Source organism: Podarcis bocagei, assembly GCF_964188305.1.
Source record: "Podarcis bocagei genome assembly, chromosome: 10".
In the NCBI taxonomy this organism is placed as follows: Eukaryota; Metazoa; Chordata; class Lepidosauria; order Squamata; family Lacertidae; genus Podarcis; species Podarcis bocagei.
Window position 1 is genome coordinate 35,732,207 of NC_138135.1, and position 13,928 is coordinate 35,746,134.

The following is a 13,928-nucleotide window of genomic DNA, read 5'->3' on the forward strand; positions in this document are numbered from 1 at the left end:
TCCAGCGCTTGTTGCCGTCATCTGTAGAATATCTAATCTGTTCAATCGGAATTAATGGCAGAACATGGTTGGGGTATGCTATGAACCCCGTCAGAAAAGGAAGTAGTCACTTGTCTGCTGAGAGTAGGGGACTTCCCTTATGAAACACAAACAGAATATAAATAAGAAAGGCCAGCAACAGAACTTGGGGAGTACAAACTAGGATCCTTCAGGTACATTGAAATGCGTTCCGTCATTATACAAATGCATGCAAACATGCAAGACCAAAGTGCTAGAGTAAAGACTGGTGTGTATAGCAGATACTCTTATGCTGACAACTGTTTAAGTGTGTCTTATGTGCAACATTACTGGCCCTATAAATGTCTCGCCTATCTTCACCAATAGTAAGAACATCTTTGTGCCAGACCTGAAGAACTTACTTTGTTTCATGTTGTTTTCAGTTGTTGGCATGGAAAAGGTTATTGATCTGTGTAACTGTTTAATAATTCAGGCTTTCCATTCTTGAACTGTGAGCTTCTTTGGTTAAGAGTAAAAGGAACAGGTGAATGAAAACTATTCATAATTGGTCATGAGAGAGACAACGCTACTCCTATCACAAAAATTCAAAAATAGAAATATTATATTTGCATTTTTTGGAACTATAGGCAGAGATTCCTCATGCGGCTGACTATATCAGCTCTGGACAAAGACTGAACTCAATGATTTTAAATGGTGGTATCAGAGTTAAAAATGTCATTTAAAGGTGTTAAGAGTGACCAATATATTTTTCTGAAGCAAAAGAAAAGGCCACTAAACTACAGAGAGGCATTCAGCAATGAATTTCCACACCTAAGAAAAGGAAGGACAGATTCTCAAGGATACCATAGCTTTCACACGTGATGATTAATTATTTTAAATAGACTAATAGCACAATCCTACTAAAAGTAAGGTTTACTATAGGCATGGCCAAACTTGCCCCTCCAGATGTTTTGGGACTACAACTTCCATCATCCCTAGCTAACAGGACCAGTGGTCAGGGGTGATGGGAATTGTAGTCCGAAAACATCTGGCGGGCCAAGTTTGGCCATGCCTGGCTTACTATATTCAGTGGGGCTTACTCTCAGGACAGGATTAGGCCTTATATTGCCTTAGGACAATATAAAATTGTCCTTAAAAAAAAGTATGATGACTCAACTATATGTTGCATGTGAAAATATCCATGAAGACTCAATGATCTATTTCAATCTTGTCAAGGAACTTTGTAAGAAATCATTTTGAGGGAGAATTCAGCAGGAGAGGGGTTGCTCAACCCTTTCCCAACACACCACAGAATTGATATAATTAGCAATATGCAAATTAAGCCACTTAGATTTGGGAAACTGGAATCTGGCATCCCCAAGGGCAGTGAACTGAGTACCATGAAACAATAAAGTGACAGTTCACCATTACAGTCACACCTTGGTTTTCGAACAGCTTAGTTTTCTAACGTTTTGGTTCCCGAATGCTGCAAACCCAGAAGTGACTGTTCTGGTTTGCGAACTATTTTTGGAAGCCAAACATCTGACGGGGCTTCTGTGGCTTTCAATTGGCTGCAGGAGCTTCCTGCAGCCAATCAGAAGCCTCGCTTTGGTTTCCGAACGTTTTGGAATTTGAATAGACTTCCGGAACGGATACCATTCGACTTCCAAGGTACAACTGTGTTCAATATCTCTATTTGATGAAGAAAAAATTAAAAGTTGAACACATAAAAAGCATAAATGATATTAAACAAATATCCTGAGTCAATTTGGCCCATATGCTCACCATGCCACATTGGTTGTGTGAATTGGTCCTGAATTACACTACTATAATCCCCAACACTGACATAAAAATTAAGGCTCAAACCAAAGCAGAATTACCAAGGTGAATCAGGGCCTTGTATCCACTCTGCAGCTCGTCAACTACCTGTGAAAAAAGGTCATGCTAATCATAGGGCATTTTCATATGTGAGGCTGAATCAGTCTGTAACACAAATGTAAAACACATATTGGCTGCAAATGTAAATTTGGTTTGCAGAGGGTTAGTAGTTGTATTAATCTCTTGCAGCAAAAAGAACCAAGAGTCTTTTGGTACCTTAGTTTAAAACTTTCCTGTAGCCAATGTAGTCTTTGAAAGCTTATGGCATAATAAGTTAGTTTTTAAGGTGTCACAAGACTTTGTGGTTTTTATATAAATTCAATTTTTCTTTTTTCCTATATTAACATCAACATGACACAAATAGTGAAAAAGAAGTCCAAAAGTTCATCTAAGCCTTACGTATGAACATCTATTGCTGTGATAAATTTATCACCTGCCCTTCACCACCAGGTCCCAGGTTGAGTTATAACCATTTAAAATTCAGAATTAGAAACAGTTAAAGCAGATTGCAGTCAAAGGAACAGGGTGGGTCCTGAAAAGGCCAGCAGTGAGCAAGCACAAGATTCCCAAGGGAAAGCCACACATTCCATGACCTCCACCCCCCAAACCAAGACAGCACAACTCTGAGAAAACCTCCAAGAAGAAATAGATTGTTTGTGTGGAATCAGTTCCAGCTGATATTAAGATGGAACCTGAAGAGCATGACTGTATTTTTGAGAGGGACATCAAAAGGAGAAGTTTGCCATGTGTCATTTCTATCAGTGAAGCAGTAGGATGGAACAAAACTGCACACGCTGAACATCTTGCCATGTAGTCATTAAAGACACATGTTCCTTAATTTGTTCAGAAGTTAGTAATCCTGGCAGTGATCTGCAAATTCATTTTTAGAGTACTGTTATCATTTGGATCCAAGAGAACAAAAGACATTAATGATCAGAAATCTGATCAGGAGATTAATAAAATTGGCAGAACTTGGCAGGATTGTACAGATGACTGGTGTGCCAAATAGGAACTAATTTATCGCTTGGTAAGCTGTTGTCTCCATTCACTGAATTGTGTACAACAGCCCTCTTAGGACTGTACCACTTTAGAATGTAAGTGTGAGACCCATGGTGGAAAGCTCCCTGCTACTGAAAAGTTAGCTAGTCAGGGAGAAGGCTCTAGCTTAGCTTCCTCCCTAGTGAGTTAGCTTTCTGCATGCAAAGAGTTTTATTCCTGTGCTAGTTAATTCAGTCATGTGTTTCCCTACCTGCATTCTGAAGTAGGAAGTTTCTGAAGTGATCAGGAGGACTGCATTGTGTCCTTTTTCTGAAGGCAGAGATGACTTTTATTGGGTTCTAATGCTTTAAGTGTGAAAGCATCAGCTTAGACAGCTGAAAAACAGAAACAACAACGGCCACCAAGTTTTCTCAATTCTACCTTTCACAAATCTCCGAGAAACTGTTTCTTTTAATGGCCAGAAAGCACAACTCAAACTCTCCACTCTCACCACTTGGAGGACTAGCGGCTCGCTTGTTCCAACTGAGGCATCACGAGGCAAAGCCAAAATACGTGCTTTGTTCTGGATCTCAAGCATCCCAGCAATGGCCTTACCAATGAGCCTTAATTTGTCTGTTAAAAAGTAAGATTGCGTGCATCTTTTTAAAAAGTCCAATTCTTTCGTTTCAAGCTAAAAATAGGGTGACAGAGGGACCGTGGGATAAGCAGCTGGAGCGGAGCGAGTCGGTTGCCATAGTAACCAATGAGCCATTTAGCAGTACTTGCCTTGGTTGTATAGTTGCTAGGGTTATTTTCTTCTCTTCAGCTATGTGGGGAGAGGGGGGGAGAGGGGCCTTGCAAAGCACCATAAATGTCCAGTTTCCTCTTCTGCACCTCCATAACCAATAATGTCATCACCCCCCACCCCCATGCAATGATGTTCTTCGTTCCCGGCTGTGTCAAAGGTTGCATGCAAGACTGGGATTCAAGAGATGCATTTATGTGAGGGGGTGTATGTGTGTGTGCATACAGCGTGTCCCTAACTTCCCTTTCACATTTCTTTTATGAAAACTTTGCTGTTCAATCAGAGGAGGAGGACTTAGGGTGTACTTTTATGTATCAATGTAACTGCAGTTTCTGAATTAGAAATGTCTTGTGCAGCTTTCTTGTTAAGCTTATTCATTCCTCGTTGTTCCCCTCCTTCACTATGTTCTCTCATTGCATCATTGTAGACATCAAAGGTTGGCATCATCAGGCAGCTGCCAAGGCCACAATCCTGGCAGGGCCCCCCCCCCACTGTTGACCTCTCGGACCCCATGGCCTGGCTGCTCTTCCTTCTTGCTGTTTGTTGTCGTCTCTTCCTCTGGCCTCTCCAAATTAGTGAGCAGTGAGAGGAATGAAAAGGAGAAGGAGCAGTCTCTGTCTATACAGACTGGGCCAAGAGGAAGAGGTCAAGTGAAGAGGCAATGGGCAGATGCGGTTTTAGTGTAGCGTGATTGGTTTGGCCACACTGGGTGCTGGCACCACAGGGGGTGCCACAACAATAATGTAGAATGGAGTGTGGGAGGCGGGGAGGCAGCACCAAATTTTAGCGTCACACAAGTTGCCACTGAAATTTGAGAGCCTGAAGTTCGCCACTGCAGTGGGGACAGTAGTGAGAAGGCGCTGAACCCTCTTAGGAATGGGGCCTCCTAAGAGAATCTTGGCTACGTGGTGTCCATTGTCAACTGATGTCATGGCAGCCCCTCGAGTACCACCTGCATGTACTACAACATTGTCATCATACTGTATTTTGTGCAGTGCTTTATCTAGGCATCCCCTTTCAAGTTTGTGTACAAGAAACAACAACATTCACATGAAGGCGGGTACTTCGCCACGCAAATGAACATTTATTCTGAGACATCCTTTGTCTCAGAATAAACTGAGGCTCATTTGAAGCTCAAGTAGGATAGGGTAGTTTTATTGTAGGTCCTTTGAAGTAGGAGGCAGTTACTCCACTGAGACTCTAAAATGCCCCACTACCACTCATGCTTGCCATTACATAGAGAAAATATTATTTCCATCATCAGTACATGGATGCCCTCAACAAGTCAATTTTTGGATCACAGCAGGTCCAAAAATTGCTGACTCTGTTGTGATAAATCACAGCTAAGTTAATCTCTGCGGTCCTCTGGGGCACACTGTATTTTTGCATCTGTGTGGCAGTCTACCCAATAATGGTCAAAAGTAACTACATGAAGAAAATGCCTCTGTGAACTGGGCCCCAGTCTCTGTGACCCTTTCAGTGCAAAATTGCCTGGGTAGTTTGGGTTGTGTGGATAAATGGGACCGATGCAGTCCTCAGCCCCCTTTTCTACAGCAGTCCCACTGAAATTGGTGACAATACTGCAGGTCAAGATGGAGAAGAAGCAAGGAACCTGGCTGTCCCAATGTTGTTGGCCTCCAGCTCCCATAAACCCCAGACCAGAGGGCCAAAGATTCCCCACCCCTGTCTTATGCATGCACTTACAGTTTGCTGATTTTATGCTAAATTGGAAACACAGGAAATCAGTAAAATGTGTGTCTGCACAAATGCAGGTACAATGATTACTTTGGGGTTTGTTTTTGTGTGCGTGACTGATGGCTATAAATGCGCAAGTGCCCTCCTTCTAAAGTTGCCATTGGGACATATATTTAGACATTTTGTCCTGTAAGAAATGCAGTGTCCTGCCTGCTCATTTAATAATGCAGGCTGACAGCTGGACCTTGGCATCAATCAGGAACAATCTTCAGTTGCTAACAACCTGAGCAAGACTGCATTGAGTAACCTTGAGGTGCAAAGGCTTTGTGTCCCATCCCTAGCGGCCCTGATTGATTCCACCAGGCTACAAGTTCTTCATGAGCCTTATTAACACCAACTGCTTAAATGAGATGAATAATTATGAAGCAAACGAAATACACTCCTTGGCAATACTTTGTGACCTCAATTTTGTCAGGTAATTGAATGGTATGCAGGCAGACCAGATGGGATAAAGCAAGAATCAAGCAAACACTGTCTTAAGATACAAATAGCTTTCAGGGCCATTCCTACTATATTAGACAACATGAGGCAACTGCCTCAGGTGGCAGATGCTGAGCAGGACTAGCTGTGGCTACTACCTGCCCCCAGCCAATCCTGAGCTCCACCTCTGGCTATTCTGAGGCCCTTTTCATTCCCACTCTGTGGAACTAGGGCCCCAGAGAAGGGGCTTGCTTGCTTCTGGCCAGAGCTGCTGCCAGGCTTCCCTAGTTGCCTTCTCCCAATATATCCCAGACAGCCCTGTTGGGAAAAGCCTTTGACCAAGACAGCAGCTGGTCCAGGCTGCACAACTTAGCAGGCATCACACATGCACTGCTTTGCTCATATGCTTTGCATATTCTGGTACTACATTACTGTTTGTTTAGGTGGGCTTTAAGTGGGTGCCGGGCAAGAGATTAGAGGACAGGTGTGGCATGGAAACATAGAATCCTGCTGCATTGTCACTTGTGCAAAAGTAAGGGTCAGCTCCCAGTAGGGAGAACTTTGGTTTGCTTTGCATTCTAATTCAAATTTATATAATTCATACTTTCTGAAATATTATGCAAGCTGAACTGCAGTGATCCTTCTAAATTCACACTGAATTTTGTGGTGTACTTGTCCAACCAAAAAAAGTGTACAAAAATGCATGCACCGGGTTGCATACCATGCATATATTAGTGAAAATGACATACAGCAATGTAACATTAGGGGAAAATAGCTTGCAAAAATGTAAATAGTATAAAATGCAGTGTGGTGTAGTGGTTAAGAGCGGTAGTCACGTAATCTGGGAAACCGGGTTCGTGTCTCCGCTCCTCCACATGCAGCTGCTGGGTGACCTTGGGCCAGTCACACTTCTGTGAAGTCTCTCAGCCCCACTCACCTCACAGAGTGTTTGTTGTGGGGGAGGAAGGGAAAGGAGAATGTTAGCCGCTTTGAGACTCCTGAAGGGGAGTGAAAGGCGGGATATCAAATCCAAACTCTTCTTCTTCTTCTTCAACAACTGCATACAAAAATATGTATAGTAGAAGAAGTGTGCACTAAAATGCTGATGGATTTTCATGAGGACTTAAAAAAGAAAATCACACGCTGATGCATAAATGTGGCGAACTGAACCTACTCTTGGAAAAATGAGGAACTGAGAGAAACTGAAATTGACAGATTGTCCATCTTCAATTGTCAGTCTGCTCTGTGTTTGGGGTTGAGGGGGTTGGGTGGATCTTGTCCTTTGCATCAGGCAGCAATATATCTTGAACTAGCTTGCTCTTCATTTTTTTTCACAAAATGGTAAATAAGGCAGGTAACACATTAAAGCAACACATGTTAATGTTTTCATAGCTATTTTTTTTCGTTCTTGGCTACATTAGCAGCTGGATGATGAATACATCTACTACTTTTGGAATTTAACTTTATCATTGTAGAGATAAACTTGTTTTTGGAGAGTAGGAGTGCTTCTTGGGCAGAATCTTTACAAATGCCATGTGGTAAGGGTGTCAGATTCTAAGTCAGATAAAGTTGTTATTTTGCAGCCTGGTCCTAAACATGCTTACTCAGAAGCCAATGCCACCAAACTTAAGGGAAGGGGTACATTCCTGTAGGCAGGGACAACCCTCCACAGAAAAAGCCCCGGGAACTCCTGTCAGCATGGCAAATAGGCTCACTGCATCCCCAGGCACTGCAACCACCATGGGATTATTGCTGGACTGTGCTAGGACTGCACACAAGAGCCCTATGGACACAATATTTGACTAAAACCTGGCTGCATATTTTCCTCAAAGCTTAGGGCTTCAGGCATAATGCATTAGTTTTGCCATGGTAGTCTTTAATACATAATGATATGATAATGTCAGACTTTAAGCATTCAATTACTTTTGTTTCTTGATCTATTTATGGATCCACTTTTTGTTTTTGTTTTTAACAAGCACTGGATTGTAGATAATCACTTCAGAGCCAGGAAGTGAAACTGTCACTGTGATTATTGTCAAAGAGGGATAGGTGGTTAACTCATGTCTAGGCAAAATGGACATATAATTGTAAGTGACCCAAAGGAGCATATAAAGCAAGCGTCGTTGCTCCAGATGTTGTTGGACTCCAACTCCCACCAACCGCATGGCCGGTAAGTCATGGGTGATGAGAGCTGTACTCTAGAAACATCTGGTTCTCCACCCTAATTATATAGTATCCCCACTAGAAGAATGGATTGGGAATAGCTATCCAGCATGGGTTTCTGATGAAGGACTTAATGGTGAGGCTGAATCTTGTGTTGTGGACTAGAGTTATCTGCTGTATCCACCACTCTGAGCCAGCGCAGTTTGTTGTCCATCATCTCTCCATTTTTCTATATTCTGTATAATCAATCAATCAATCAATCAATCAATTAATTAAATATATTGGTTGCTTTTTCTTGCCAAATGCAACTCAAAGCAACTTAACAACCAAAATAATTCTGTATTGATTCTGATGTGAGCAAGCAAAATGTAGCATAACAGGAGAGAGAGAGATGCTTAAAAGATCAGGGCCCCTAGGAATAGAGGAAGGACAAATGTGATTCTTAGTCCCTTCCAGCACATACACATCTCATGGAAGGAAATAAGCTTTAGGATGGGAAAAATGAATCTTGCATCACCAGCTTGTGGCTGTGATGAAGAAGGAGATGCTGAACACATTGAATGTCAACAACAGATGGATGTTCTGCAGTGATGGTACAGGAAAATGGACGGCTTCCCTGAAAAAACCACTCATCCAACACAAAGGATAAACAATTTACCCCAACTCTTTCCCCACCAGTAATAACCCTGCTTCCCTCAACTCTTTTAATGGTATCTTTTGCTTCCCCAATTTTCCACTGGCCTGATGGCTATTCTTGTGAATGACTGTGATCCCCCTGTAGCAGAGAAAGAGACTGGTAGATTGTCCTTGGGTGAGTTTCCTATTTTTTTATGCAACTGCTTTGAGTTTGATGCCAGTTCAGATTTGGTTCTGACCTGACGTTGTGACATGAGCCTGGTCCTCTGTGGTTCTTGCTGTCTTAAAGCAGTGGTCAAGAATAGTCCTTAGGATAGATAAGCAAGTCAAAAGTGCACCCTAGAGGACAAATACTCTGGAAAGGAGTCACAGCTGCTAAATCAGTCAAGTGGCCCCAAGAAGCCACTGCTCATTGGATTAGGAATCAGGCAGTTTGCCTGCTCTGGACATGGTTGCAAACACTCTTAAGGAGCAGGTATGTCCTATGTAGGTGCTCACTGAACCATCTTTGTCACTGAAGGCCCAAGTGTCTGCAGCGGCTAAGAGTACCTTTTCCAGCTTTGGCTGGTGCAGCAGAAATTGCTGTTCCTCAGCAGCGGTGGCTTGGCCATAGTGAGCCATGTTTCAGTAACCTATTGTAATGTGCTCTACCTGGGGTTGCCCTTAAAGCTGGTGCAGTAGCTGCAATTTTTACAAAAATTGAGTGGTTGGGCTGCAAATGGAAGCAGAATGCCATGATCATATAACACGCTTGGGGATCCTCAGGCATGGGGGTCTTCAGAACTCTCCCCAGGCTGTAGCTCCTTCTAAGCCACACCCCTCATCAAGGTGTTTTTGCCTGGCTGGAATGGGTCCTTGAACTCTGATAATGCTCCTTGCTTGCTTGGATGGTGGTTGGAGAGAAGGGTGTGTGTGCGTGTGTGCGTGCGCAAAAACAAGTTTACTCTACAAAGGTGAAATTCACATTTGTTGCTTCCTTCACTTTTGGCTCTGGCCCCACCCACCACTGGCCTGTGGTTGCCAGAAGGTTGCTCAGAAGGGAATGTGGATCTTGGGCTGAAAAATGTTTCCCACCTCGGATATAACAACCCTGCTGAAAGAGAAACATTGCCTGCCAGTTTTCTACTGGGATACATTTAAGGTTTTATGGTTGGCTTATAAAGCCCTGATCAATTAGGAGGTGGCACCTGTGCCGATATAGACCAGCTTGGCTACTGAGATCTCAAGATGTAGCCCTCCTGGGAAATATATTTGGTGGCAACAGCTTATGGGCCCATCTCCCACTGAAAGTAAGACAAGCACCAACCTGGTTGAGTGTTCTGCTTCTTCCGATAACACATTTATCAGGCTTTTGCAGGTTACTGATTATGTGGTGGCTCCATGGCTAACTTTTCCAGGTTAGTGTCATTTATCAGTTCTGAAAATGTTGTCTCATGGACATTGTTTGAATCTACATTTACTGAGCCCATGAGAAAGTAGTTGCAGTTATACATGATTATACTATTTTTCTCCTTTGACTGTTTTCTCGATTTCTTTCTGCATCTCAAGAAGACCCTGAGAATTTTGGGTGGGTTTGGCAGTATTGCACCCCAACTACTAAATTGCTATTTCTGCTCAGAGCAAATAATAATAATAATAATAATAATAATAATAATAATAATAATAATAATAATAATTTTATTTATATCCCACCCTCCCCTGCCAAAGCCGGGCTCAGAGCGGCTAACAACAGTTATTCTGTTCAAAATTCAAAATTCTGTGAAGAATTTTGTTCCTCTTAAACTTTTCCAGTTTCCTGGACTCTACACCCCCTTGACCTACAGAGCAATATTTTCCCTCAATATACCCGTCCCTGCCTTTTCCATAGATTTCATGTCCCCTGTAACTGCATCCCACTGACTCTCTCAATTCTAAATGAAAGCTGCACTGTGTACTTGGTATTGCCAGCAGTCCAGTTCCACTGAATTTTGAGTGACGTCTGTCTCTTTTGTAGAAGTTCAGCTTATCTAAAAGTGTTCCCTGGTACCAAACCCTTCTAAACCCTGCTTCTTTCCAATGTCATCAATGCCTCACAGCCCTGATTCTGTAGTTGGTCATGGGCGTGGAATATGCTGCAGTTCTGAAAATGCTGCCTTTGACGCCTGTCACTTCAAGCTCCTATCAAGGTTAGGCTTCTGTGAGTCTTCCTGGCTTCTTCAGAACTGGGTGATTTCCTTTGGTGTTCTATTGCACAGCGTTCTGAAATGTATAACAGCATGACTTAAGCCAGATAACAATCTAAAACGCATATGAGCATAAAACAGGAAATACAGTAATGAAAAATAATCTGCTAGTTGCTAAGCCCCTATCACTAATGCCAGCCAAAATGCCCCCCTCAACAGTCTGATATAGAAAGTCAATGAAATGCAGTAACTCCTCAAATACGATGCATTCCCTGCATAAACACTCTCGTGATAGGAAACTGTATATATGTCATTATGTGTCAAATACGCACATGAGGTTGCTTTGCTACCTGTGTAAAGAAAATATTTATCACATTTGAAGTGGCCCTTAGGCCCTCTAAGATTTTGCTTCATGATTTTGAAGTAATTACAAAATGGGGTTCTTCATATTCTCTTATCATACCTTGCTCAGTGCTCCATGACTGGGGTTGGGCGTGAGGTGGTGGCAAGTGGTGCAGCCATCGGATAATGTCACCTCAGCATACATTTTCATTCTGGGAGAATTGCTCTGGTTGTGTTCCTACCAGAATTCATTCCCAGACTTTAGCTTAGCATCTGACCCCCTCAGGAGCAAAAAATTCCTGTGAGAAACTTTTCAGGTTTTCTGTCTGGAGCATGAGACATGATCCATAGCCACCCATTTGTCATGCACACTGTCTAGACGCCTTCCATTAGGGTTCCACTTCTGTCGTCACGGGGACGTCACATTTCTCTCCATGCTGGGCATTCTGCAGTAAATGTTAAAAGTTATTCACTGGAATAATTTATCCCCCAAATTATTGTATTTGTCAACTAGGGTTCCTTCCAGCTCTGCAATTCTATGGTTGGGAATGGCTTTCCCCGGAAACCCTGGAAATTCACTGCCTGTCCGTGTAGTCAATACTGTGCTACATGGATCAGTGGCCTGACTCAGGACAAGGTGGCTTCCTATATTCCTAAGAACACACCAAGCCCCCCTTTCCTTGTCTATTTCAGTGGGGCACATGGTACAGGAAGACGTTCCAGAGGATTGTGCCCATGAGTCATGTCTGTTGGCTATTGCCCCTACTGATTCCCTCAGTGCCCTCCCCCAGCCCACGTCCACTACCTGAAGCAGCCACCTGCCCTGTGCAGTAACCGTGTTTCTGATGAGCTGTGTGGCTCTTAGCTTTCAAAAGAAGTTGGAGGCAGAGCCCTTGGTGCTCTATAGGAAGGCGCTGAGATGTAAGCCATCATCAGCCTGAATCATTATTAGCTGGCCTATCCATAAACCAGGTGAGAGCTGCAGCTCCTTCTCCCTCCGCAGAGCCAAGAGTGTGTGCATGAAATTTCTCTGTCAGAGTGTGCTTGTCACCAGCGGGAGGGTGGGAGCTTATCTTATTGTCATCTCTGCCAATGGGAGAGGAGTCCATTACTAGAGTGTGTTTGCGTGCATGAGTTACTGACTGAGTCAATTTGCAGTGTTGTAGAAGTGCAGGAGGAGATTTTAATGCCAACTGTCTCTCGCCTCTGCCTCCCTCCCTCTCTTTCATTGCTTCTTTGATTTTTCTCCAGATGTTAATGGGCGATCACTGATGCTTGAATCCAGTTGTACCATTTCACAAATGGAAATTGCACCATCTCAGTCTTTCTTGTCCCCCTCCTCCTCTCTCCTCCCCCCCCCCAAAACTTGACAGCTTGCTGCCAAGTGGACAGATGATGGTCTGGGAAAGGGAGAATGATGCCAGACGCTGGGATTATTTCATGACTTTTGTTGCGGTAAGATTTTTTTTTTTTAATTGCTGGTTTAAAGTGATCTTGAAGAAACCCCAAGTGCATCCAAGAAACTGACCGGAAACCTATGCTTCTCTGCTATAGGTCTTTGCATTGAACTGCATTTCCAAAGAGGCGCGAAAGGGTGTCACTTCAGGAGTGACCAGGAAGCAGCTTGGCAGGGTGAGCTGATGGCTTGGGGTGATGAGTCAAGGGCCTCACCTGCACAGCCATCCCTGGAACAGAGCTGCCGAACAAGCACAGCACAACAGGTGTGAGATGGCAGCAGTCTACTGCTAACCCACAGTTGCCAGGACAAGATTACCATGAGAAACTGTGAACACTACAGAAAGAGACAGAATTCAAGGAGAAAACTGGTCAGGGCACTTTTCTTTTGCTAAAATACACAATAGGAGCTTTTATCTGAGATTTGTGTGCTGGGAGGAACAATGTACTGTAAACTCCCAAGTATTCTGCGGTCATTAGTGTGTTCCAAAGCCTGAGTTTTAAAGAGAGGAAGAAAGGAAGGAAATGTGCACCCACCCACACACCCACACCCTGCCTGCCTTCCTGTTTAAGGCACTCCACTGGTACCTCGGGTTACATACGCTTCAGGTTACATAAGCTTCAGGTTACAGACTCCGCTAACCCAGAAATAGTACCTCAGGTTAAGAACTTTGCTTCAGGATGAGAACAGAAATCGGGCTCTGGCGGCGCGGCAGCAGCAGGAGGCCCCATTAGCTAAAGTGGTGCTTCAGGTTAAGAACAGTTTCAGGTTAAGAACAGACCTTCGGAATGAATTAAGTACTTAACCCGAGGCACCACTGTACTCTGCACAAACAATAGGTACTGGGGCCAAGGCACCTTTTGAACCTAGGTTGAGGGGACCCAGACAGCATTTGGCCCAAGCTGAAGTGACCCTGAGATTGCTTCAGTGCATATTTTATTTACTTAATTTTATTATATTACGTTTACACTTCCCGCTATTCTTCAAGATGGTAGACATGATTGGGTACCTTCCCATTTTATTCCCACTACAACCTTGTGCGGTAGGTTGGGCTGAGAGACTGACTGGTGCAGGGTTACCTGGGGAGCTTCATGGCTGACTGGGGACTTCAATCTGGGTCTCCGGGGTTCTAATGAATAGTTTAGCACTTGGATTGCTATAGCACACTAACTCTGCTGCAAGTGCCATGTGCTGAAACAATCATAGAAATGCTCACCCACATTCACAGTAGGTATTATTTATTTATTTAAAGCATTTTTACACCCCTGCCTCCCCCTCCCAAGAGGAATTCAGATGGCTTAGAAGTGTCAGTAATAAGACATTCCCTGCCCTCAGT

The 13,928-nt window shown here is 43.5% G+C and overlaps 1 long non-coding RNA gene across 1 annotated transcript; it reads left to right on the plus strand.

Annotated features, from left to right (window-relative positions):
• The first annotated feature begins 788 nt into the window (after positions 1–788).
• Positions 789–12,918, plus strand: LOC308595475. Its single transcript, XR_014012056.1, has 3 exons — positions 789–875; positions 12,388–12,591; positions 12,691–12,918. It is a non-coding gene; the product is annotated as an uncharacterized lncRNA (long non-coding RNA).
• The last annotated feature ends 1,010 nt before the right edge of the window (positions 12,919–13,928 follow it).